Raw genomic sequence first — 25,603 nt, 5'->3', positions numbered from 1 at the left:
TGTAGTTCCCGGGTTCTTCCTTTTTACCCTTTTTGAAGATAGGGACAACATTAGCCCTCCTCTAGTCATCTGGCACATCACCCGCCCTCCATGATTTCTCAAAAAGAATGGACAGTGGTTCTGAGAGTTCTTATGCCAGTTCCTTTATTAGTCTAGGATGCAGTTCATCTGGCCCTGGAGACTGGAACTCCTTCAAAGTAATTCGGTGTTCCTTGACCATATGCCTATCGATCTCAAGCTGCAATCCCGCCCCTTCAAGGTTGTTGATTCAAAGCGGAGGCGGCTCATGCACAACATGCAAGCCACCCATTACATGTGAACTGCGTCAGTGTAGTGTTATACTGATGAGCCCTTTTTGTCTTTCTGTTGGTATGTTAAAGCTTCCCTCTACCATACTTCTGACCAATTTTTTCCATCTTCAAAGTAGATTTTTTTAAAAAAAATATTGTCCTAATTTCTCATATTTATTCTAATAACTATGTTTCCATTCTTTTCAAATGAAATGGTTAACCACAGGTCTTTTGAAATGGGCATCAAATACGTTCTTTATAAGACAACGGGACAGCCGGCTGCCCAACTATTCCACAAAAATGTCTGCATATTTGTATATTTCCTTCCATGACACTGTGCTTAGACTCTGGATCATGGAGTTTCAGGGTTTTGTTTTGTTTTTTAAACCTGAATGCCTTTGTATGATCAGCTTTTCAAGTTCCATACTATTATTTGTTTCAGCTTTCTTTTAGACAGTTTCACAGTCAGTATAGTCCCGAAAGGAAATGAGGTGGCATAATATTTGAAAAGGAGGCAGTACGTTTGCGGCATTTTTGCCTCGCCAGAAAAAAGCATTTAAAACATGCTTTTCCTTTTTTGATATGAACATCATATGCACCTTGATCAGAATTGAAGGAAAGGGAGGTTACATGTGGAAGAATAAAATCTATAGAGTGGCTGTAACAAGGAATGAGTTTTCTAGGGTTAATTCTTACACCCACATAGAGTTCAAATAAAGTTGCTAGAGCTTGACTGTAACCCAGATGATAGGGTGTTCATGGGGTTATATTTCTCTGATCACAAGGAAGAGAAACAGGTTCTCAGAATGCAAAAATACATTTATTGTAGGAACCCAACACATTTTGGCCTTCTTATTTTTAGGCCTTCTTCAGGGGGCTGTAACGTTAATAATAATAAAAATTACAAATAGGACAACACACATAATTAAAACGTTACTGAAATACAAATTGCCACAAGGGCTTATGCGTATATAACATTTTAAAACAACTTATAAAACCTGCCCTATTGCTAGGAATTGGATGATATTCTGAGGGTGACGGACTCAACCTTGAGGGAGCTGGAGGTGGCGATGGCTGAGAGGAAGCTGTGGCGTGGGCTGGTCCAGGAAGTCACGAAGAGTCAGAAGCAACTGAACGAATAAACAACAACATTGCTAGGAATAACGTATAAGTTCATACTTACTAGAAAAAATAGTCTGCAGAATTTTTTCACTGCAAAAGATTGTTCTCCTGTGTCAATCTACTGGTGACTGGAAAAGATATTACTGGAATCCTATCTTATACTTTTTGGGGCCATTTTTTCTAGCTCTATTGGGTGTTTCCATGTTGATGTAATCTAGCCAAGGTCTCAAAACTGAACTGTGCCGTTGTAGCTAGGGAGTGTGTATGAATCATCCACAGGTCATAAGAGTGGTAAAAATTCAAGGTATTCATTTAAACCACACGGATTCGTAATTTTTATCACTATTAATGTTACAGCCCCCTGAAGAAGGCCTAAAAATAAGAAAAAAACTGAAACACATTGGGCTTCCTACAATAAATGTATTTTTGCATCCTGAGAAGCCATTTCTCTTCCTTGTGATCTACTTTGGATGCTTACCTCCTTCTGTTTTCTTGCTATATTTCTCTGGCCACATGTCATGCATACTCAGAGCTCACAATGGGGAACTTTGGTGAGGGGAACTATGGAGAACACTAATCTGCAGAAAGCTGCTAGAAACTGAGCATATTGCTAGTACTTCTCTGCCTACCACCACAAGAGATATGCCTGCCTCTGGACTCCAGACACAGCACCCAGGGCCATCCCAAGACATTTTGCTGCCTGAGATGAAGAACCAACCGGGCTGGCAGTTGAATCTTACTTCAATACTGGGGATGGCACAGCATCCTCCATCGCACCTTGAAGGGAGCAGGTAGCTTAAGGGTGCAGAACAGGCTACGTGGCACACAGCTCCCTCCTCCAACATCTTACTGCTGCCTCCCAGAATCTGCTACTTGAAGTGACTATTTCACTCTGCCTAATGGTAGACTGGCCCTGACAACACCCAACATCAAACTCCACTCCCAACAACTGCAGATGCTAGGGCAGAGAATTACACACATGTAAGCAAGGGAAGGGGGCAGCCATACTACAATGTGCAAGTGCTGCAAATGTCTTCCACGTCTCTTCCCCACACTACCCTCTTTGCTATCTGTTGAAGCACAGCTGACTGGCGAGAATTTGGCTCTGTCCAATCCAGAGTGGACATTCCAAGGCAACAACCTGTGGAAGTAAGGTTGCCAGCATGGATCATCCCTCCCCTTTTGCCCAGCTATGGCCATAGTGTAGGATTGCTCTGCCTGACATTTCTGCACTGCCACATTGCTCATAGCTACGTTAGGGGCAACTGGACGCAATTATATGAGATTCGGCACAGGCTCATGGGCTAGTCTTGCTTAAGCACAATTATTTGTGTGCGCTTCCTTGAAGAGTGGGCATGCATGTCATGTGACCCACTAATTCAAACACAGCCCAACAGTCATGAGTCACAGCTTCTGGGGGGTCTTGACAAAGCTGGTTTTGCTGCCTGGCTGGCATTGCAAAAAGCAGGTGGATTCTAAAGCATTTTACAAGCTGCAACACATGGCTAGTGGCTTTGTAAGGTATGGTGGGGCGAGTTATATAGACCTGGGCTATGCTGTTGTATCCCACTGGTATATTTTTCTTTAAGAATTCTGAGGGAATATTCCTGCACATGCTCAGTAAAGGAGTGAGATAGGGGGTGGCCACCATTTTAGGCAGTCACCAGGATTGCAGTATAGAAGAGGCTTGTTTTCTTCTCCAGGTAAGACCCTGAACCTTAACGGCACAATCCTAAGTAGAGAGGCGGCCGCCTCTGACTTCAGAGGCAACCGCCTATCTAAAGCAAGGCAGGAGAGGCACGGGGAGATCGTTCCTTCAGCGCTTCTCCTCTCCTGCCTTGTTCTTTTTTGCTAGACAGCTGAAAATGGCTGTCTAGCGGCAGGGGGGCCATCCGGGAGAGGAAGCTGCCGTACGACACATAGGATGTGTTATACACGCAGCTCCGCTCTCCCTGCCCTGGAACACCCCCTGGAACGCCCCGTTTCAGTCATTCTGCGCTCATCTTCCAAGTGTGGAGGATGGGGCTTCTCCGTGCTGCCTCCGAGGCAGCACGAACAAGGAGGGAGATCAGTTCTCCAGGAACCGATCTTGGAGCATGGGCTCCAAGGTCAGTTCCTGGAATAGACCATATCCTACTATGGCCTGCTATACAGTGTCTAGCGGGCCATAAGATTGCTCTCTAAGTCAGGTTAGTAGGGAGGTTTCCTTTTGAAATGTTTTAAAAGAGTTATGATTTTTTTCCAAACACTATGAGTTCCGTGTTTGTTTATGTTCTCTTATATTGAAAGCTATGGCAAACCTAGACAGCATAGTAAGAAGCAGAGACATCACCTTGCCGACAAAGGTCCGTCTAATCAAAGCTATGGTTTTCCCAGTAGTAACGTATGGCTGTGAGAGCTGGACTATAAGGAAGGCTGAGCGCCGAAGAATCAATGCTTTCAAACTGTGGTGCTGGAGAAGACTCTTACGAGTCCCCTGGATGGCAAGGAGGACAAATCAGTCCATCCTAAAGGAAATCAACCCTGACTGCTCATTGGAAGGACAGATCCTGAAGCTGAAGCTCAAATATTTTGGCCATCTAATTAGGGATGGTGGAGAATTTCTCCCCGAATCTTTGGGGGGCCGAGCGCCAACGCATTCGGCCCCCTGAAATCGGTGGTGAAATTCTCCGCCACCCCCCCGCCACCCCCCCGGGATGGGACTTACGTTTGGTGAATGTCCCTCCCGGCGGCGGGTCCCGGCGGCGGTTCGTTGGCCTTTCGTCGGGGGCGGGGGCGGCAGCCGGTCTTCTGACCGGCTGCCACCGCCGCCATTACAAAGTGTAAAAAAAACACAAAAAACCTCCGTGATAGGCTACGTAACGATTTATGTAGCCTATCATGGCTAGATTTCCAAAGTCAGCCGTGATAGGCTACGTAAATCATTACGTAGCCTATCATGGGTGACTTTGGAAAAAAAAAGCGCGTACACAAATGGCGGCGGCCTATGGGCGCCGCCATTTGTGTTCCTTATTTGGTCCCGGTAGTCTTACGTAGACTACCAGGACCAAATAAGGAACGCAAATGGCGGCGCCCATAGGCCGCCGCCATTTGTGTACACGCTTTTTTTTTTTCAAAGTCACCCGTGATAGGCTACGTAACGATTTACGTAGCCTATCACGGCTGACTTTGGAAATCTAGCCGTGATAGGCTATGTAAATCGTTACGTAGCCTATCACAGGGTTGTGTTTTTTTGTGTTTTTTTTAGACTTTGTTTCGCGGATGGGGAGACGAGGCGCTTCTCCCTGGCCTGAATTTCGGCCGGGCGAGGCGGGAAGCCTCCCCCCCCCCGGCCTGAATTTCAGCCGGGCGAGGCGGGACAGCTCCCCCCCCCTCGCCTGAACTTTGGGGGGAGAAGCGAAGTGCCTCCCCCCCACCGCGAAGCACCGCTGCGAAAAGGTAAGTGACTTTCGTACATCCCTACACCTAATGCGAAGAGAAAACTCTCTGGAAAAGACCCTGATGCTGGGAAAAACTGAAGGCAAAAGGAGAAGGGGACGGCAGAGGATGAGATGGCTAGATAGCATCACCGATGCAATGAATATGGACTTGAGCACACTCCGGGAGAGAGCGCAGGACAGGAAGGCCTGGTGTGCTATGGTCCATGGGGTCACGAAGAGTCGGACACGACTGAACGACTGAACAAATATTGTATAAAGGGCTGTTTAACAAAGTTCCCGTGTTGCTGGATCCTGATTCATACTGAGAAGATTGCTGCAGAGTTAGAGTGAGCTGAGTAGAGACTGTTTTCCTTCTTTGGCCAGCAGAAAAACATCAAGCTTCAGAGATAAGTTTTATTTATATTTTTTGTTGTGGACTCAAGCTGAAAAGAAGACAGAACTTTGGGAGGGCTGTACTCTGTTTAATTGTTTTAGTGATAAGTGTATGGTTATGCATGTAAAACTATTACATGTGCACTATTATTGTTTTAATTAAGATATTAAAATATATGTTAATTGTCCCTGTACAAAGCCTTTGCTGTGAGTCCCTTTAGAGACCCTGAAGAAAAAGTGTTACACTGTCATTCCTGCTAGTTGCTCGGGGGGGGGGGGGGTTCCCCCTCCAGTGGCTTCTTTCAGGCTTGTTTTGTCACTGGATCCTGGCTGGGAGCTAACTTGCAGAATGTTAAAAGGATTTTCAGACATCCAAGGGGATGCAGAGCAAACCATGGCTCTGCTTTTCAGTGCTTTCAGCCTAACATATGAAGGGGGGTCGTGGTGATGGATCGTTCCCAGTGAGATGTGTGGGCTGGTCCTTCATCAGCTGCCTACATGTGTCACTGTGGAAGGAAGCAATGCAAGTAGGTCCTGAGTTGGAATGTGATTATAGCCAAGGCCACTGTGTGTTTGTAGGGTTAGCAGCTGCCTGTTTTTTTGCCACCACAGCAAGGCTATTCTCCCTCTCATGTATTATGCACAGACAGGATATCAGAAAATTATCAGTGAAAGGTCATTTGCAGAAAATGAAAAGTCACTCGCATGACCTCTCAAAGTCACTTCTGGCTCTCTCAGTGACTGTGCAGAAAGGCCTGAGGTGTAAGGAGGGACTATAAAGCACACCTGTCTTCCTCCCCCAGTTTCATCCAGGATATAGCAAAGTCAGTTTGGTAACCTTGGAAGAAGTTGAAGCGGAAGGCATGTGGCAGTTGGGATAATTGTTCCCTCTTGCTTTTTAGTCCTTATCTTGGGACTCCAGATCATGTAACCGGTCTTAATTCTATCTTTTGTGTAACTTCTGAAGAAATGTGGGCAGGATAACACGCTGTGCAAATTATAGTAACCTTAACCCTGAACAATGCTAAATATTGTGGATGGTGCTGACGTTTTTCGGTGGTATTTTCAAAGCTTTTACTAATCCTATCCTTGAATTACACCTGTGGGCAGGGAGAGGATTGCTACTAAATTCCATTATGCTTGCAGAGTCCAGATATATGTGGCATAGCATTACCATTGCTCCAGCAGTAGGCAAGATTGGCATGCCCTCTACTCTGGCAGAGGCACCAGCAGCGCAAGAGGCAAAAAGGAGTGGTGTTGCAGACATGGCAGAGAAGAAGTAGAGCACAGCTGGAATCCTAGGCTTACTCAGAGGTTGGTCCCACCCCCCCGACAGTGGCAAGGTCAAAAGGTGGAGTACATAAAATATCCCTACTGAAGCCAGTGAAGAGGCTGACTGCTCCTCCCTCCTAATTGGTTTCAGTAATGCTTAGGTGTGTATGTGGTTCTTCCCAGTGGCTGTGTGGTTATAGTGTTGCTCCATGGGGTGGAAGCCGTCACCTGTTGCTTCAACCTTTTCCTTCTAAGAATAGCAGTGTTGTTGGCTGGATCCCCCCCCCCCCCCGCCGCCTTGTTTCCAGTTGCAGCATCATTCCCTCTAATAGTAAACTCAGCTGGTGAGTGTGAACAGGACTGTAGCCAAAACAGGGCCACTGAGAAACAAGAGGAGGTATTCACATGCTCGGGGGAGGTCCTTGGTTTGCAGAAGTACACAAGAACTTTAGTGGGGAAATCTAAGGTGGCAAAAAAATCCCAAAACAGTCTGATAAAGACTGGGTATGTCCAATTGTCCATTGGCCGCAGAATGTTATGACCCTTGTTGAAGGAGGACAGACAGAAAATGGAGGGAGATGGAGAATGGAGTGGAATATCCTAGAAGAAGACTTAGCTGAAATCCTGAACAGGGGCACTACACACTACAGTGTGCGGCAGGGGTGAGAAGACGTGGCACACGTGGGATGGGGGGAGGCATGTCGTGGCAGAGGCATGCATGTATTTTCCTGGCTCAGGCGGCAGGAGAGGTTGTGCCAGCCCTGAAAGGGGGTGGGGGGAGCCTATCAGCAGTGAGCTGGGCCAAACCCTGTGGTAGACATGATCAGAGCCAAAAATAGATGGGTCACCGCCTTTTCTCTCTCTTTCTGCCACCCCGTTCTCTCTCTCTGTCTCTCTCTCTGTCTCTCAGCCTGCCCAGCAGGCTGCCAGGGAAGGAAGAGAACACACTTAAGAACATAAGAAGAGCCATGCTGGATCAGGCCAAGGGTCCATCTAGTCCAGCATTCTGTTTACACAGTGGCCAACCAGCTGCCTCCGGGAAACCCACAAGCGGAACATGAGTGCAAGTGCAACAGCACCTTTTGACAGTCTTCTCCTCCAGGAATTTGTCTAATCCCCTTTTAAAGCTATCCAAATTGGCAGCCATCGCTACATCTTGTGTTAGTGAATTCCATAGTTTAACTATGCGCTGTGTGCAGACGTCCTTCCTTTTATCTGTCCTGAATCTCCCACCAATCAACTTGATGGGATGACCCCGGGTTCTTGTATTTTGAGAGAGGGAGAGAAATGTCTCCCTATCCACATTCTCCACACCATGCATACTTTTTTTACAACTCTATCATGTCTCCCCTTACCCTCCTTTTTTCCAAGCTAAACAATCCCAACTGTTGTAACCTTCTCTCCTAGGGGAGATGCTCCACCCCCTTGATCATTTTAGTTGCCCTTTTCTGCAACTCTACAATATCTTTTTTTTAGGTGTGGTGACCAGAAGTGTATTCCAGATGTGGTTGCACTCTTGCCAGAGGTCTGAACTGATTGCACGCAGAAGGCTTTTGAAATTAGGCTGGGAGCTGCGTGAAATTAGGCGGAGGGCCACAGGTTGCTCACCACTGATGTAGAGGAATGCATTGCAAATTGGCCTCCATCCCAACCTGTCCACCCATCTTTCAAAACAGCAGAAAACTGGGACCTCATGAGAACACCATTTTGTGAAGGTCAACCACACAGAAGCTTTTCATGGTGGGCTCCACCGTTTGTCTCCATCTGTCCACTGAAGGCAGCATTACCTTTTGCCCAAGCTGTGTTGGGAGAGCTCAAAATCCTATTCTCTTTAGGTCTAGTCCTGATGCCACACAAGTGACATCTGAGAGTTTGTAAAGGATTTTCTTTCTGCCGTTCTGGCAGTTCTGTGCCAAAAAAGTAAAGGATCAACAACATCTAGTTAATTTCCTTTGTGAGAAAAACAAAAACAAAACAGTTCAGCACCACTGCTATTTTCCTTGAAATCTAATGTATTTTTAAAAAACAACAGGTATTTACTAAAGTCGGCTCCTAAGCTGACTCAGCCACAATGTTTGCACCAACATTCCCTAAATTTGCTTGACTAGGGAGTGGGAACAGAATGTTCTCAGTTTTAGGACACCAACACTGGATCTCCTTTCATTTTGCTCTTTGGCACAGCAGTCAGAAGGTTTTTTACATTCAGGTACAGCATAGAATCTATTTTCCTGTAAGGATAGTGTGCAGATGAAATGAGGTTTGTTTGCTTGCTTGTTTGGTAGCTGGGATTTTTTTTCAAAACTGTTAATAACTTTTATCAACTGTCTGTTAATAAAAGATTAACACCATTGTGAGATTTTTTAAAATAGTACTTGCATCTAACCCAAAACTAGAGGGACAAAGGCTGTGATCCTCAATTCCATTTACATGAGCAGCAGTCCCACTGACACGAGATTTAGGGTGCAATCCTAACTAGATAGGCGGCCGCCTCTGACCTCAGAGGCGACCGCCTATCGAAAGCAAGGCAGGAGAGGCACCGGGAGATTGTTCCCTCCACGCCTCTCCTGCCTTGCGCTTTTTCGCTAGACAGCTGAAAACAGTCATCTCGTGGCGGGGGGGCGGCGGGGGGGGGACGCTGCTGTACGACACATAGGATGTGCCATATGTGCAGCTCCGCTCTCCCCTCCCCGGAACACCCCCCAGCCCTGCCCCTTTTCAGTCGCTGCACTCTCGTCTTCTGAGCATGGAGGATGGGGCTTAGGCAGCGTGGATGAGGGGGGAGGTCAGTTCTCCAGGAACCGATCTTGGAGCGCAGGCTCTGAGGTCGGTTCCTGGAATACACCATATCCTATGGCCTACTAGACAGTGTCTAGCAAGCCATAGGATTGCTCTCTCTGTAGTTTAAGCAATTATTTTATTTTTTCAAAGAGACATCAATTTGTTACACTTGTAGGAGTGGGCAACTTGTGGCCCTCCAAATGTTTTGGCCTACACCTTCCACAATCCATCACCATTGTCTATGCTGGCTAGGGCTGATGCGAGTTGTAGGCCAAAACATCTGGAGGGCCACAAATTGCTCATCCCTGAAGTATTGGATGATACATCACAATAGTAGAATTAGTTTTTCCTTGATGGAGGTCTACTACTGTTAACCAGCTGCCTTATACTTATGCCGTAGTTTCATTGTTGGGCCATTTTAAGTCTCCATTAAAAACAGACAAGAAAATAACGTATAACCTATAGAAACTTGAAGTTGTACTTACTTTGTTCCTATACATAGCTATTATAATCACTACACAAATCATACATTATTAAAGTTAATTAGGCCAGCAATTGTGCACATGTTAGATACCTGTTATAGGTGTTCCCACTGTTTTTTAATTATTTGACTACCATGGCACTTGGCCTTTGGAAAACCTTGCCACATCATGATGTTAAACATACCCCAGCTGTGTCTTGAAAATGACAACCTTGGAACTGCCATCATAGGTCAGACATATGCTAATCAATGGTGACCAATGCCATAAGCTCTACAGGCAGGTTCCCTGAAGATGCAACAGTGAGCAGTGATTCCTGGCCATTTGGTTCCTGGGGAAGGCAATGCTTCTGAGGCACACTTTCCCCATAACTACAACACTTTGATGGAGTTGTCCAGAGATTGCAGTGCACTGAAATTCACAATATGTTTCCAATTTGCCAGTCTGTGACAGTATAGGTACAGATTAAGGGAAATGGACAGGATTTGTGTGTAGGATTTCAGTTTGCCCTCAAAACCAGAATTAAATGTCCCTGGACTTTCCTGGCACTGCTTTTACTTAGTGCAGGGGTGGGCAGCTTGTGGTCCTCCCGATGTTTTGGCCTACCATTCCCATCATCCTTCACCATTGGCTATGCTGGCTGGAGGTGATGGGAGTTGTAGACCAAAACATCTTGAGGGCCACAAGTTGCCAACCCCTCACTTAGTGGGATGTTACTTAGTGACGTGTTCCATATCTCTTTCGTACTTTAGAATCATACTCTTCACATCACCATGAAACAGAACCTAGGGCGTGGCTATGCAGGTAAGACCCAATTCTCAAACATTATATCCTGAGACAAAGTTGGGGGGAAAAAGAGAAGTTTCAGTCAACAAGACCTCTGGGAAAAAGAGGGGAGAAACCTTTCCCTGCAAGAAAACAGATTCATCAGGAGCAGAAGCCAGACATAACTTTCAACAGGATGGTGTCCCTGACTATAAATCATTACTTTTTCCCCTAGAAGGGAAGGGCTGCCCTACAGCCCTATAGGAAAAATGAAGCCCTGAATGTAGAAACACCCATTGCAGTAGAGCAGGCTTCCCTAACCTGGTGTCCTTCATACATTTTTGATCACAGCTCCCAGCATTCCTGGCCATTGGGGCTGATGGGCATTGAAGTCCAACACTCTGGAGGGCACCAAGTTGGGGAAGGCTGCAATAAATGCAAAAACTACATTTTCTGATTCTGGCCTGTACAGAGAAGCTAGAGACTAAATACAGAAACTCTTACCAATTCAGGCATGCTGAATATTGTAAACTAATATTGTAATCTTGGGGACAACGTGGACTGTCATGCAAAAAACATTTCTTCTGATCTTTAAAGTAGCTATAATATCCATGCACATATAACGTCTTGAAAATTCTCTCCAAATATGCTCCACCTTTCATATTTTGTGCAATATGTACAGCTTCAAAAGGCAATGAAAACAGCAATAATTTTTTTAAAAAGCAATGGCTCAATTGTTTTAGAAATGTAACTGCCGGTAAAATCCATGTTTATATAATATCCAGATGAGCTCTATGTGTATTTTTTGTCTTATCTGCCAAATGTCAAGTTGTTCATTAAACATGTCAGAGACAGTTTGTGAATGTGAACTGTCATGGCAATTGTCTTGATTTCATCACCTGATTTTATTTTTTTTGGCTTGGTGATGAGTCACTTTTCTGAGCTGTGTTTATTAATTCAGCCATGGTCTAGATATTAGGAACAGCACAATACTGAGAAAACAGTCTCAGCCTCCCCGTATAACCACCTTTACTGTCAAGGGTGAGTTCTTCTGCATGTTGTTCACACTGGGCTGCCTAATTTTTCCTGAAGATGTAAGATACTAAGCTGTTTAAAAAGGCATGAGTACCAAATGTTCAGTTTCCTGATCATACCTTTTTCATTGTGTGTGAAATATTCTAATCACAATTCAAAAGCTTTTCCTATTTGCACACCAGCTTAGTTTGAGAGAGTGCTGGGGACAAACAATAAGGGAAGGCTTTTGCCTACATGCTCAGCTTATGAGCTCCCAGAAGCATCTGCCTGACCACGGTTGGAAATAGAATACTAGGTGCATCCTGGGTCTAAGGTTATAGAGTGTTGGACTGGGACTCGGGAGATCCCGGTTCTAGTCCTCATTAGCCATGCTCCTCACCAGGGCTAGCCCTAGGATAAATAGTACCCTGGGCAAGGAGTGCCTTTGGTGCCCCCCATCCCAGTCAGTTTTGCAGGGTCACCTAGCGGATTTATGGGGCCTGGTGCAGGTGTGATGTCCATTGAGAATGACATTGCTCAGAACCCTGACCTCTTAAACACTGTGCTACAGTTTGCACAAACCACCGTTCAAAAAGCCACATGCTGAGCAGTGGCACTGCACTATGCAACACAGCAGAACAATCACGGGTTTTACTTAAAACGTTTTTTTGTTTTGTAGCAATTCTTATCTGTTGGTAAGCATTCTTTATTTTAGAATATCCATTATTTTTATCTTTAAAATAATAAAGAAAAGTTATACATAAAAATGGTATCCAGCTGACCTCTTACAGCTTTTGGCTTTATTGTATTATTATTTATATAGTGGCTATACTGTTTACAGTATTTGAAGTGCTAAGGGTTCAGGAACATTGCCTCAAAGTAAAGGTGTCTCCACTGATATTTACCTAGCGCAAATGGCATCAAAGTGGAAATTGAAAAAGAAACGTACTTTAAAGCTCATTGAAGGGCGATCATTTTTGTAGCTAGTACCCAAACAACCTGTAGAACCTTGAAAGAAGGGTTACAGACACTCGCTTTTTGCTACCTGAGCTCATTGCAGACAGTATATTAAAAATTTTTTGACAGTATATCAAAAATCAGCTTGGCGCCCTTCTCAGCTCAGCTAGGTACCCCAGGCCACCACCCAGCTCGCCCACCCCTAAGGCTGGCCCTGCTCCTCACTGAGTGACTTTGGGCCAGTCACTGACTCTCAGCCTAACCTACCTCATAGGGTTGTTGTGAGGATAAAATGGAGAGAAGGAGGATCATGTAAGCCACCTTGGATTCCTTACAAAAGGGGGAAAAAGGCAGAATATAAATGTAACAATAAATAAATATGTCCTTACTGCTGGGTTGAGAAACAAAGCATTGTATATAGTTGTTCAGTCGCTCAGTCGTGTCCAACTCTTCGTGACCCCATGGACCATAGCGCGCCAGGCCTTCCTGTCCTGCGCTCTCTCCCGGAGCGTGCTCAAGTTCATATTTATTGCATCGGTGATACTATCTAGCCATCTCATCCTCTGCCGTCCCCTTCTCCTTTTGCCCTCAGTCTTTCCCAGCATCAGGGTCTTTTCCAGAGAGTTTTCTCTTCGCATTAGGTGGCCAAAATATTTCAGCTTCAGCTTCAGCATCTGTCCTTTCAATGAGCAGTCAGGGTTGATTTCCTTTAGGATGGACTGATTTGTCCTCCTTGCCATCCAGGGGACTCGTAAGAGTCTTCTCCAGCACCACAGTTTGAAAGCATTGATTCTTCGGCGCTCAGCCTTCCTTATAGTCCAGCTCTCACAGCCATACGTTACTACTGGGAAAACCATAGCTTTGATTAGACGGACCTTTGTTGGCAAGGTGATGTCTCTGCTTCTTACTATGCTGTCTAGGTTTGCCATAGCTTTCCTCCCAAGGAGCAAGCGACTTTTAATTTCATGGCTACAGTCACCATCTGCGGTGATCTTGGAGCCCAAGAAAATAAAATCTGTCACTGCTACCATTTCTTCCCCTTCTATATGCCAGGAAGTGATGGGGCCAGATGCCATGATCTTAGTTTTTTTAATGTTGAGTTTTAAACCAGCTTTTGCACTCTCCTCTTTCACCCTCAACAAGAGGCTCTTTAGATCCTCTTCGCTTTCTGCCTTTAGGGTGGTATCATCTGCATATCGGAGGTTGTTGATAATTCTCCCAGCAATCTTAATTCCGACCGGTTATTCATCCAACCTGGCATTTCTCATGATATACTCTGCATATAAGTTAAATAAGCAGGGTGACAATATGCAGCCTTGTCGTACTCCTTTCCCAATTTTGAACCACTCGGTTGTTCCATGTCTGGTTCTTACTGTTGCTTCTTGACCCTCGTACAGGTTTCTCAGGAGACAGGTAAGGTGGTCTGGTACACCCATCTCTTTAAGAATTTGCCACGGTTTGTTGTGATCCACACAATCAAAGGCTTTAGCGTAGTCAATGAAGCAGAAATAGTTTTTCTGGAATTCTCTCGCTTTCTCCATGATCCAGCGAATGTTGGCGATTTGATCTCTAATTGTATATACCTTGCGCTAATGAGCATTTCCCTTTTATTTGAGTTTACTATATATATAAGTATGCACATAAAGTTGTCATTGACTATACTAACGTAAAACATAAACAGACAGTGAATGGCAAGAATTGCTTGTGAAAAGAAAGAATAAAGAAGTTTGCATTAAAAGAAATCAGTTTACATGCCCACTTCTAGCCACAAGATTTCAACGGGACCTACTTCTGAGTAAAACGGTTAGGATAATAAGGCTGATGGTCATTCAGTCCAAAGCAGTTTGTTCTATGGTCTACCCACCCCCGCTCAGTTTTCTTCCTTCTAACTTAGGGGTGGGGCATGTGTGGCCCTCCAGATTTTGTCGGACTATAATTTCCATCAGCCTTAGCCAGCATGGCCAATGGTGAGGCACAATGGGAGTTGCAGTCCACAACCATCTGGAGGGCCACACGGTCCCCATCCCTGTTCCAACCAATTTCCACCTAACAGAGTCACCAGCAGACTGCTTCAGAGAATTATTGGGGCCCTCCTATTTCAATTTCCATCCTACTCTGTCTGCACAATTGTCTCCTGAAGGGCATTTGCTCCTTTATAGAAACTTCTTGGGAAGGATACAGCAAATGCCTTTCTTCTTCACATGTTTAACTCTCTCCCATTAAATCCAATAGTTCTTAAAGTACTTTTAAATAGATCTTAGAAGTACTTAAACATGTGTCCTGTGCCCTACATGCAGAGAAGCTCATGAAATGGCAGTCAGGGTGAGCGAAGTTTAAGCAAAAACAAAATGGATGCATTTTAGTTACAGAGAGTGAGAGAGGGGGGAAGAAAATAAAACAGCAAAAGTTAAAAAAAGAAAGAAAGATCCGTGTGCCAAATTTTGGTAGTATGAAAAACTCATTAATCTGTTTATGGTAGGAGAAGTGCCTGAAATGGTAACTGAGGGGCAAACAACACATTACTTTATTTTTGTGGTTAGCAACCATGCCTGGGTTTAACAACAAAGTAGGTGTGGGACTAGGGATGTATGGATTTTGTTAAATCTGCTCCGTCTGTGTTTTATGGATTGTCAGCTGTCTTTCATTCCATCATCTGCACATTGATGGAATCAATTTTTTAAAGAATGTATGAGAATTACTTCCACTTATGGAAATGCACATTAGCACTAATGCACACTCGCGCTAATGCGCATTAGCTCTAATCTGCACTTGCACAAAACTCCTTAAAAAGTAAACAACCGGTTTGCAAGTCTCAGAAAAAGCTGGTCTGTTGTGGAATCCCAGGTCAGGTTCATAGAAATCAGAATTCATTTGACTCCATTGAGGATTTCTTCAACATCGCTATTGAAGATGTTCATCCATGAACAACCCTGCCCACCACCATTTAGAGATCAGAGGCATTTCAGAAACTTGAATGAGAGCTTTCTGTTAGTATTTGCTGCTTGCTTACATTTTTCATCTCTAGCTAGCATTTATCCTGGTCCTGAATATTTCAGGTCAAAATGGACTTCAGAAGTTGCCAGTTTTTGTTTTTGTTTTAAATTGAGCCAAGCATTTTTATCAAGCCTGTAACAGTGCGCATTACATTTTAATGGAACATTTTTTTAATCTGTACTAATAAACACGAGTTGTATTATGTAAATGTTTACCTCTGCACTCAGTACATATTTTTCAAGGATGTTCTTGAGGAACAGGATAAGCCACCTCGAGAGGGCATTTCCTAATTAAATAATGAAAATGAACAGTGTTTGTTCTAATGCTACCAGTTTGCTACCTTCAGTGTTGCATTTTCCAGGCTAATTGTGTTATCACTCTTACAGCTCAAACTTACTGTCAGACTTATTGGCTGGGTTTAGACAATGTTAAATCATACTTTACTGCTATATGCACAAGCTCCCTCCCCTCTCCTGTGGTGCAGCCGTGAGGAGGAGACTGGAAGCTTTCACTTCCATGAAGTGTGTTGTTAACTAAAATTATGGGTTTGCACATAACATGAGCTATTGTTTAAGGAAACAAGACAGGATCAGAAACCTGGCTTATCGCCTTAAACTGGTTTGAACCTGGCTTATCACCTTAAACTATAGTTAAAAACAACCACAATGACTTGGTTCGCATGGCACAACAGCCTATCATGAGTTAATTTACCCTTAAGAGGTGCGCTGCTTGCTGGCCACATTATGAATATGCAAGCCCCAACCAGGGGTTGCCATAGCTTGTTGTGTCATGTGAACCCAGTTGGCGGGGATTATTTGATTATTAAAACCCCTCATATAACCCTAAAACAGACCGTGGGTTATGCATAGGTTGTTTAACACTCAAATAACCCCCTCTGGCTGGCTTCGCATGATATGACAAGCCACGACAACCCCTAGTCAGGGCTTACATATTCGTAATGGTGGCTGGCATGCAACATAGTACCTTGGGGGTAAATTAACATATGATGGGCTGTCATGTCATGTGAACTGGCACAATTTGTCTGGATTTGCACATAACAACAAACCATGGTTAGTTGAAAACAGAAGTGAAATCTTCTGATCTCCTCCTCATGGACGTGCTGAAGGAAGAGAGGAGTAGGGAGAGCTCAAGAGCCCAAGGCTTGTACATGTAATGCTAAATGATGTGCTTTTCTACACCAGGCTGTTAATTGTGGTATCTATTTTTGGTTTCATTGCAGAACTGAGAGCTGAGTTCTACACAAAGAGGTTTTCCTTTCCTGATTTTCCACTACATAACCTCTAGGTGGCACTGTGCAATAGCGGAATAGAGCAAATACACAAGTAGTTCTTTCACTTTCAGAAATAATACCCCATTTTCCCCACTCTAAAAAAATTCAGGAAAGTGCTCTTAAAAAACAGAAGCAAAACTGGAGGATCACAGTGTCATCTAAAGAACTCATAAACAACTGGGAGTAAGAAATCACGACCCCACAATAAATGCCTCAGGTAAAAAAGCTCATAAAAAGCTCTATGATTTAGTGTTCTATCTGAACACAGCTACTGTTATCTCCTAGCAAATAAGTGCTTAGGATAGGGATTATAGATTGCTATATTAGTGATGCTATGAAATGTGTTCTGCATCCAATTATTCCAGTACTGAAGGCATGGTATGCTTGTCTTTGTTAAGGCAAGCTAAGGTGTGAGCAGCTTTTGCAGGCCTAGCAAGTAGCAACTTATCTTAAGTGTAATGCTGGGTTGGATTTTGCTTACCCTTTCAGGATACAGTTGCCATTCTGGTCAATGCTAAATCGTCGATGCAGAATTAGTGTCAGGTTCAAAGCCATGATATATGAAATCCAAAAGTGGGGATCCTCAAGGACAAGCGACCTTGTGATTGTAAAATAAGGCTTGCAAGACCTGATAGACAATAGTCTGCCTGTCCCTGACAGTGGCCAGCAATATCTGATTCAAAGGGAATTAGCATTCTGTTTCATTGACTTCCAGCCTTGGGGAACTAAGGGCATTTCCAGATGGAGGTGTTTGTGAGCACTGGCTATTCTGAATTAGAATTACCACACCTGGGGTGGTATCCAATGTTAGTCCTACTTAGAGTAGACCCATTGAAATGAATGGGATTTAAATTAATTGTGGCTAACTTGAGTCCCATTTATTGTAATGGGGTTACTCTAAGTAGGACTAACATTGGATACTACCCCGATGCCCACAAGACACACAGCTACTGTGCAGAATTCAGTGCTGATCACTACTAATCCAAATGGACTCGAAAAGTCTTTCCCACTCTGATGCCCTCTAGATGTGCTAGACTACAATGTCCATCACCCCCAGTCTGATGGGAGTTATAGTCCAACTCATCTGGAAGGCACCATGTTGGGGAAGGCTGGACGAGCAGGATAACTGCAGATGTTACATCAATGGTAGCACCAAACCAGCCACAGCTGCTTCTAGCCACCTGGTAGGAAGTACTTCTTTCTGTTCTATTTCCTATGGTGTTGAACAGGTGATATCTATGAATTTACTCTGGGTGCAAATTCAAGATTACTTCATACAGATTAGTTACTAGAACATTTCAACCACCCTATCATATTTACACTCAGGACAGTAAAAGGTTGGATTTCCCCACCACTGCCACCTTCTAATGTTCTCCTATAGCTGACATGGGAATTCCACTCTCCATTAGTGACTGTATAAAACTATAGCATGTTTGTTAAAGTGGATTAATTACTATGGCGTACGAGGGTAATGTTGTGTATGTGGCAGTAGAATCAGGATTCAGGTGCCGTGCCAGCTCCATTAGAATGGGGCATCAAAATTATTATCAGAAACACTTATTCCTCATGCCCAACAAAAGCATTATTGAAATCAATTTTAAAATGAGAAGACTCGCTCTGACTTACTTCCCTCACCAAGGTCTGTTTCTCCTGGTTTAAGAGTAGTAGTGGGGAAGTATAGTAGGACTTGCCCATCTTCTCCAACAGTACTTCTCTCAACCTCTTTGCTGCTATTATATTAAACAACAAAGAAAAGTGGGATGAAAGACCCATTCAAACATTGCACTTCACTCTCCTGTTTAAATCAATGGATCTTAAAAGTGCTGGGCATTGGCTGGATTGTGCCCTAGCAAACATCTTGCAAGAAAACCTGCTCTTATGTTATTTGCAGGCTAAGCTTTTAATCTGAGGAAGTGTAGGTAGTTCAGATAAGCATGTATCAGATTAGATGGGATTGTTATTTCTAATGCCAACCTCTTTTCATTCTAATCACAATTTCCTCAAATAAATCCTGATCCAGCTTCTTAGTTAATTATGCCCATGGCACCCTCTTGAATTACCAGGATATTTTGCAAAATTGGCATATGCAAATAAAACAATAATCCTCTCACACTTATTTGAAGGTTTTATAGGAAACTCCCACCAGTGTTCCTAGGCTCCATAATGTAACACAAGTTTCAAGGAACTCTATAAAAGTAAGTATTCCAGCAGAAGCTTTTGGGTGTTTGTGACATAATAGCTACCCTTCCTGCCTACATGTTATGCATTTTCTCTTTTGCTTTAAGTTTAGTAGTAGAGCAGCTGCTTTATAAGAATGATACCCCAGGATTTATTCTCTGCATGTGCGTTTAAAAGGAGCTCAGACGTTAGGAACTGGATCCAGATTTAAGTTGGATCACCTGTATTGGCGGAAGTGGACTTTCCTGCCCCCTCCTTTCCACAGTAGCCCCTCCACACCCCTGAAAATGTTACACAAAGAGTCAGGAGACTCTGCGGAAGGGGGTGAGCTGTGGTGTGTGAGAGGGATCCCCCAAAACCAGGTGGAAGGCTCTTCTGTGAGCAGAGGCCTTTCTGCGTGGAAGACCCCTTCCTCATGAGAATGGGGATCCAACCCATAGCCTGGAAAATACCTCTGCAGGAGATTTACTGTCACTCAAGAATAAATACACGTTGTGTTGCCTCTGAAATCTACCTCACCTTTTCAAAGACTGTTAAAGCATGTGAAGGGGGAGCCCACCCACCTGAGGCTTGTACTATATTCGGATTAACATTCATGTTCCTGCCTACCACCGGTGGAAATCCCCTCCCCCTCCCATCACAGGCTGTTTCACCTGTGTGACAAAGAACTGTCCTCAGTTTAAAGGGAACAGAAGAGAAGGAGGTATGTCCCTCTAGCAATCAGTCTGTCTTGGACTAGACTAGTTCATTTCAGCATTCATGTCTTGATTCCAACTGTTTAACCAGAAATAGAACTCATAAGGTTACTGTACGGATTTCATCCATGCTAACAAACTACATCCCAGAATTCTGGGGCCCAGTGGAAGTCCCTGACAACCTGCACACAGAGAGAGAAAAGAGAGAGTTATAAGTCCTGTTCAGAAATGATGCTGATAGCATAGTGTCTTTGTGCTTACAGCCAGGGGGTTGGGCGTTGACTGAAATGTGAGTGTCATTTCTGAAGAGGCTATGGATGTAGATATATCTTGCCTTGGCTTTCTATTGCCATATACCTAGAAAGGTTGTGAAAACAAGATCCCCATGGTCATCTTGGAAAATATGGGGAAACCAGATCCTAGGGACTAATCCACCGACGACTGAGGCCCAGCCTCACTTTAATTTCCTTCCCAATTACTCATTCACTTGTTATGTTTTGATCAATTCTGGGCATCATGCATCCAAAGCTGCTGCAATAGTAACTGATTTAGACATACTGGAACAGAGGACAAGGATTAACAGAACACTGTCTAGGCGTGAGCTGATAAAACACAGTCTGCTATTAGAAAATTGCAAGGATTTGTCAGCTGTGAATTAATAATATTTTTATTTCTCTTGCAGAAGATTCTCAGAAAGGTCACTTTGCTACTTGTGGACCCATCTGAAGGTTGTTGGGGATACTGCATTCCTGTGGTATTGCTGTGCACTGTTAACCAGCTGCTTTAGTTCAACTTCGACATGGCTGACTCAGGCTGACAAAGTAAGACCAGTTTACGGGCCTCTGCTGACATGTGGGGCTTTTTTTTAATGCAGGTGTTAATTCAGTTATTTCAGCAAAGTGGAGAACAAAGTAATATAGGGCACTTTGGAATCCTCCAAGAACAAAAGAACCAAACATCTTACTTGGGAAGTAAGGGCAGAATCCAACAGGGTGCTTATGCCCCCACCAATTCCTTTCTGCTCGGCCAATTCCCTTTCGCAAGTGGTGGGTCCTACCAATCCCATTGCACAAACAGGACCCACCACTTTTGCAAGGTAGATTTAGCACTTCCTAGGGGAAGCCCCCAAACGAGGAGAAACACTCATTTCTGGAAGGAGGTAGGTCAGTGGAGCTCCCTTATGTGACCTCCACCAACCTGCCTCCTTCCAGAAATGAGAGTTTCCACTCATTTTGGATTGTCCTGGAAGCTAAATCACCATTGCCCAAGTGGTGAGGGCTGTTTGCGCAATGGAATGGGTGGGCCATAAGAGAATCAGCGGGGGCATAAGCACCCTGTTGTATTCTGCCCTAAGTTTCCTGGAAAATATATAAAGTATAAAGTAATATTTATGTCATCCGTAATAAGTATCAGACCTTGCAGTACTAATATTACAGCATGGATGTACCCAAGCCCGCCATTTCATATTATTGTTCAATGCAAGTCCCAACACCATACTTCCCCCAACATAAAAAGACTTCTACAAATACAAACTCACTTGGGCCTCTGACTGACTGACTGACTCACTGAGAAGAATATCAAAATCATTAACCTACTTTCATAATAGGAAGAAAGCTGACTTCCTACCAACACACTCTAATTACTGGAAAAGGTTGAATATGGCTCATTGCAATGCCTCTCATCTAATTGAAACCCAGGATATGAAGTTTACCTTGTGTTGGTTGGTATTCCATCTGAGACCAAGCCAAACCCACATATGCAACAAAGCAGAAGATGTGGGAGTTCTTTCGTCACACATTGGAAGAACCAGCCTTGAATTGTGAGAGGAGGCATTTGCAGTGCCCATTAAAACACTCTTAAAACAAGAGAAGCCTGATATGTAACAGAATAGAGGATGGTAAGAGTTATTTTACATACCTTAACAATGCTCAGGTGGGGGAAAGAAGGATTTCTACTTCCACCCAAAAGTGTACCGGTACTTGTGGATGAATACTAATTGCATGGAAGCATATCTATGTGTGGCTGCTCATCTGTAGGGTTGTATCCCATAGTAGTCTAACTTAAGCCCTATTCATTTCAGTGGGTCTACTCTAAGTATGACTAACATTGGACACAACACATGTCAATACGTACATGTCTGGGGGTAGGGTCAGCAGCATGCCCAGTGCTGGGGTTGCCAGTGTGGCCCTGCTCCTGGGTGATGCACCCTTCACATTAATCATGCAGGAAGGGGGTCATCATAGAATCATGTTTATTAATTAAAAAAAAAACGATATCTCACCTTTGCTGTCAAAAGAAATGTATGTTTCACTGATTCATTGACTGTCAGATGTATAAAAATTGCAAGACTACTTCCACAACTGATAGAATGTGTCCAACTACTAGGCTATAGAATTGGCGGACTACTATAATTGCAATGGCAGTCTTTCGCCTTCACTGTGTGACTCTAGCTATTTCCCAATCAAATAGTTGTTTATTTGCTGCTACTTGTTTGGGTTGCCAAGGGACTCAGATCCCTGACTGGGGAAATCTCTGGAAGGTGTGGTTGTACTTGTCCGTTTTTGCCTTCTTCACCACTGGGCTATGGGAAGCCCCTAGCAAGACTACCCTGTATGCTTTTCCAGACAGTGCATTTTTGCTCTCTGTGTGGAGGCACTGTGGATGTAAGGTGATGTCATCATGGTGTTACCTGCTGCCACTGTGCGTTGATTGGTGCCTCCGGTTCATAGGTAATATGGGAGCATCATTGGTGTGCAGCATCTTAATTGGTGGGTAGTGGCAGTGTGTTTACAGGAGCTGTCAGGATTGGATCTGAGCCCATAGAGTCCCAAAGCAGCTCTGATTCTGAGGAGGAGATAGAATCCATGAGAGGGGAACCCTCTCAGGTTTCAGAGGTGCAGCAGGAGGGGGAGGACCCCCCGGTCATATTCCTGGGAGTGACAGTGACCCGGCAGGGAAAGGGAGGGACAACTTGAGCTTTTAGATGCGAGGCGCAGGCACAGGCACAAGCAAGAGGTTGCGGGAGCCGAGTTGAGGTGCTCAGCTCAGTTGGCTCAACGTCAATAGCTGCACCCCGAGGCCCCATGGGAGAGGGAGACTTTCCCCTCCTACTCCTTAAGTTCAGAGAATTGCCGCGCTTTTCTCCACATGGAGACCAACTGATGTCCTAACTCTTTGAAACCCCTGGTAGGCTGTTCCTTTGTATTTCCTCTGAGTCTCAGGCAATTAGCATTTGTAAGCTTCATTAGGTTGAATGGAAATAAAGCCTTGGAAAGCAGCCCTTTTGTCTGGGTGTTGATTCTGGCTATTGGAGGATTCAGAAGGCAACAGGGGCATTCCTGACAGGAGCACTGCAGGAATGGCTGTCAGTGTTGCTACCTTAGCTTGTTTCTACAGCTATTTTTTTGCTTTGCTGAGCGCATAGACTTGTGATTTGGCATGGCAATTGCTGGTGCAGGTTCAGCTTGTGGGTGCTTTGTTTTTGGTTTTTGGTTTTGTTTTGTTTTTTAAATGCCCACATATCTGAATTAATATATACAGTATATGCCCATATATGCCCACCTATATGAATGAAATTATTATTAAATGTTCTGAGAACTCTAGGCTGAAGAACAAGACAGAAAATGTCCAGATAAACAAACAAACTGATGCACAATATGACAAAATGTTCATATTTAGGTCATAGGCATGTGGGAAACTGACGCATAGCTCAGTTGCTCAGAAACCGGCAGAACAAGTTCAATATAAATAAAAGGTGTAGCAGAGGCTGACAGGTCTGTTTGACAGAGGTATTTGTAAGTAGCCTTTTCCGTAAAGGAAAAAGGAAACAGAAGTAGGAGTCTGCATAAAAAGCCATATGTGTAGACCCTTACATGTGCTTTGTGCTACTGCAGTATTTCAACAGTTAGGTTTTGTTTCAGATAAGAAGATTTAATATGTGCATGATTTCATTAGCTTGTGGCTGTGCTGGCAATTCCACAAAACGAGACAAAATAGTCATAATTTGTTGATTTTGGACAATCTTCTGCTGGCATGATGAGTGTGGAATCTTCCTACCTTCATAAAACTTTTAATTGAATTTAGGAGTGAAACCAAATGTTAAGTGTGGTTTCAGATATCACATTCTTCTAAGTGTTTTGTTGAATCTGTGCAGTGAACCCCAGTTTCAACATATCTCAGTAGAAACTGGATCTTTTAGTATGTACTTTGACTGTGAGGCTAATATAAAATGTTTACTTGGAGGTAAGATACATTTCCTCCATGAAAGTGTGAACAGATTTAGAATCAGTGATCAGGGCTAGTTCAGATCTTACAGCTGCCATCATAAATTGCCCCAAAGATCTTACCTCTGGAGGCACTCCATTACTGAATTGATAAAAGTTTAAATTATACATGTTTTTTCCAGTAGCATGCAAAGTATGCATTCCTGTGTCAGATTTTCCTGGTGGTGGTGGCAGTGTGTGCTGGTGCGTATACCTTTCACATTACTGTTTGATACCTATGTCAAAGAGCATTGAAACATTACCTTCTATCATGGACAGGCACTACGGCTAAGAAGTTTCAGCAGCCTGCACATGGAGGCAGTAAATGGGCTAGCCTCTGGATTTTTGATGCCCTTATGCCCTGGACTAGATTAAATGTTAGGAGGTCACCAATCTAAGGGCCCAGTGGAATGGGCAAAACCACCTGGGAACTCTCTGGGGTCAGGAGGAATATTCTTAGACATGGGAAGCTTTCTTATACCGAGACAGGCAATTAATCCATCTAGTCCAGTACTGTCTACACTGAGTGGCACCAGCTCTCCAAGGTCTCAGACAGGAGTCTTCTTCAGCCCTATCTGGAGATTCCAGGGATTGAACCTGGGACAGGCAAAGGATCTGCTCCACTGAGCTACACCCCACCCCCTTTCAGTGTTGTCTCCTTTGACTGAGCAAGGCACCAACATGCAGAGGTGTCCCAGCCCTGCTGCCCAAGATCTTTTGACTGGAGATTCAGAAAACCTTATTCAGTGCTTTTCAGTGCCCAGGAAGCAATAGCCAGGCATTTTTAATACTTGCAGCTGGTCCAGCTTCACAGATAGAACAACTATGCTTTTTGTAGCAAATTTTACAGGCTTGAATGTGAAGGGCAGGGGAGAAGCTCGCGCTGTGGGTGTATTTTTGATCTACATCTGTGTGAAACTGAGATGCAGTTCGCATCACAACAACCCATGGTTAACGAACCGTGGGTTGTTGAAAATGAAGCAGGAGTAAGTGAGTGTGCTTGTTCCTGCCTGCCTGCCCATCTGCTCCCACTGCGACACACAACCCAGGAATGCTCTGTCCTTGGGTTGTTTATTGTGATGTCTGAACATGGAATGTTGGGTTGTTCAGGGAGAAACAACCCAGAGTTTGGAACTCATTGTTAAATCATGGCTTTGAGCTCTGGGTTGTCTCTCCCTCAATTTCCCAGAAATCCAGGTTTGGACATAGCTCCATTTGACTGCAGCAGGAATGGGAACCAGCGTGCTTGCCGACTCTCACTTCATTTTCAAAAACCCACAGTTTGTTGACCGTGATTTGTTGCGATGTGAAAACTGGATCTGACACTACTGGCAAACTCCTCATTAAAAGCACTATAGCTTTTGAATTGTATGAGGTAGGGATGTCAGAGAATTCCGCCACGGATCTCGGGGAGGCCGAATGCCAGCGCATTCGGCCCCCTGAAATCGGTGGCGGAACGGTCTGCCCCCCACGCCCCTCCTGGGATGGGACTTACCTTGGGCGGATCTTCCTGGCAGTGGTGGCTCCGGCGGCGGTTCGGCGGCGGCGGCGGCCGGTCTTCTGACCGGCTGCCGCCACCGCCATTTCCAGTTAAACAAAAACAAAAACAAAAAAACGTGATAGGCTACGTAAAGATTTACATAGCCTATCACGGCTATATTTTTAAAAAAGCTGATTTAAAAACAAAAAACAAA

General features: G+C 44.2%; 1 long non-coding RNA gene across 3 annotated transcripts in view; it reads left to right on the top strand.

Annotated features, from left to right (window-relative positions):
* The first annotated feature begins 3,042 nt into the window (after window positions 1–3,042).
* LOC146352417 (uncharacterized) overlaps window positions 3,043–25,603 on the top strand; it is a 34,398-nt gene continuing 11,837 nt past the window's right edge. Inside the window, exons 1-6 of one of the 3 annotated variants that reach the window (XR_014787720.1) lie at window positions 3,071–3,115; window positions 6,371–6,538; window positions 10,506–10,557; window positions 16,724–16,991; window positions 18,898–18,969; window positions 20,330–20,468. This is a non-coding gene — a long non-coding RNA (uncharacterized LOC146352417). Of the gene's footprint in view, window positions 3,116–6,370; window positions 6,539–10,505; window positions 10,558–16,723; window positions 16,992–18,897; window positions 18,970–20,329; window positions 20,469–25,603 lie in introns of all 3 variants that reach the window. The other 2 variants (XR_014787722.1, XR_014787721.1) reach the window with 2 other exon arrangements.

Source organism: Heloderma suspectum, chromosome 2, assembly GCF_057233095.1.
Source record: "Heloderma suspectum isolate Gila_16-S chromosome 2, 16-S_ref, whole genome shotgun sequence".
In the NCBI taxonomy this organism is placed as follows: Eukaryota; Metazoa; Chordata; class Lepidosauria; order Squamata; family Helodermatidae; genus Heloderma; species Heloderma suspectum.
This window is presented reverse-complemented; position numbering and strand designations above follow the sequence as displayed.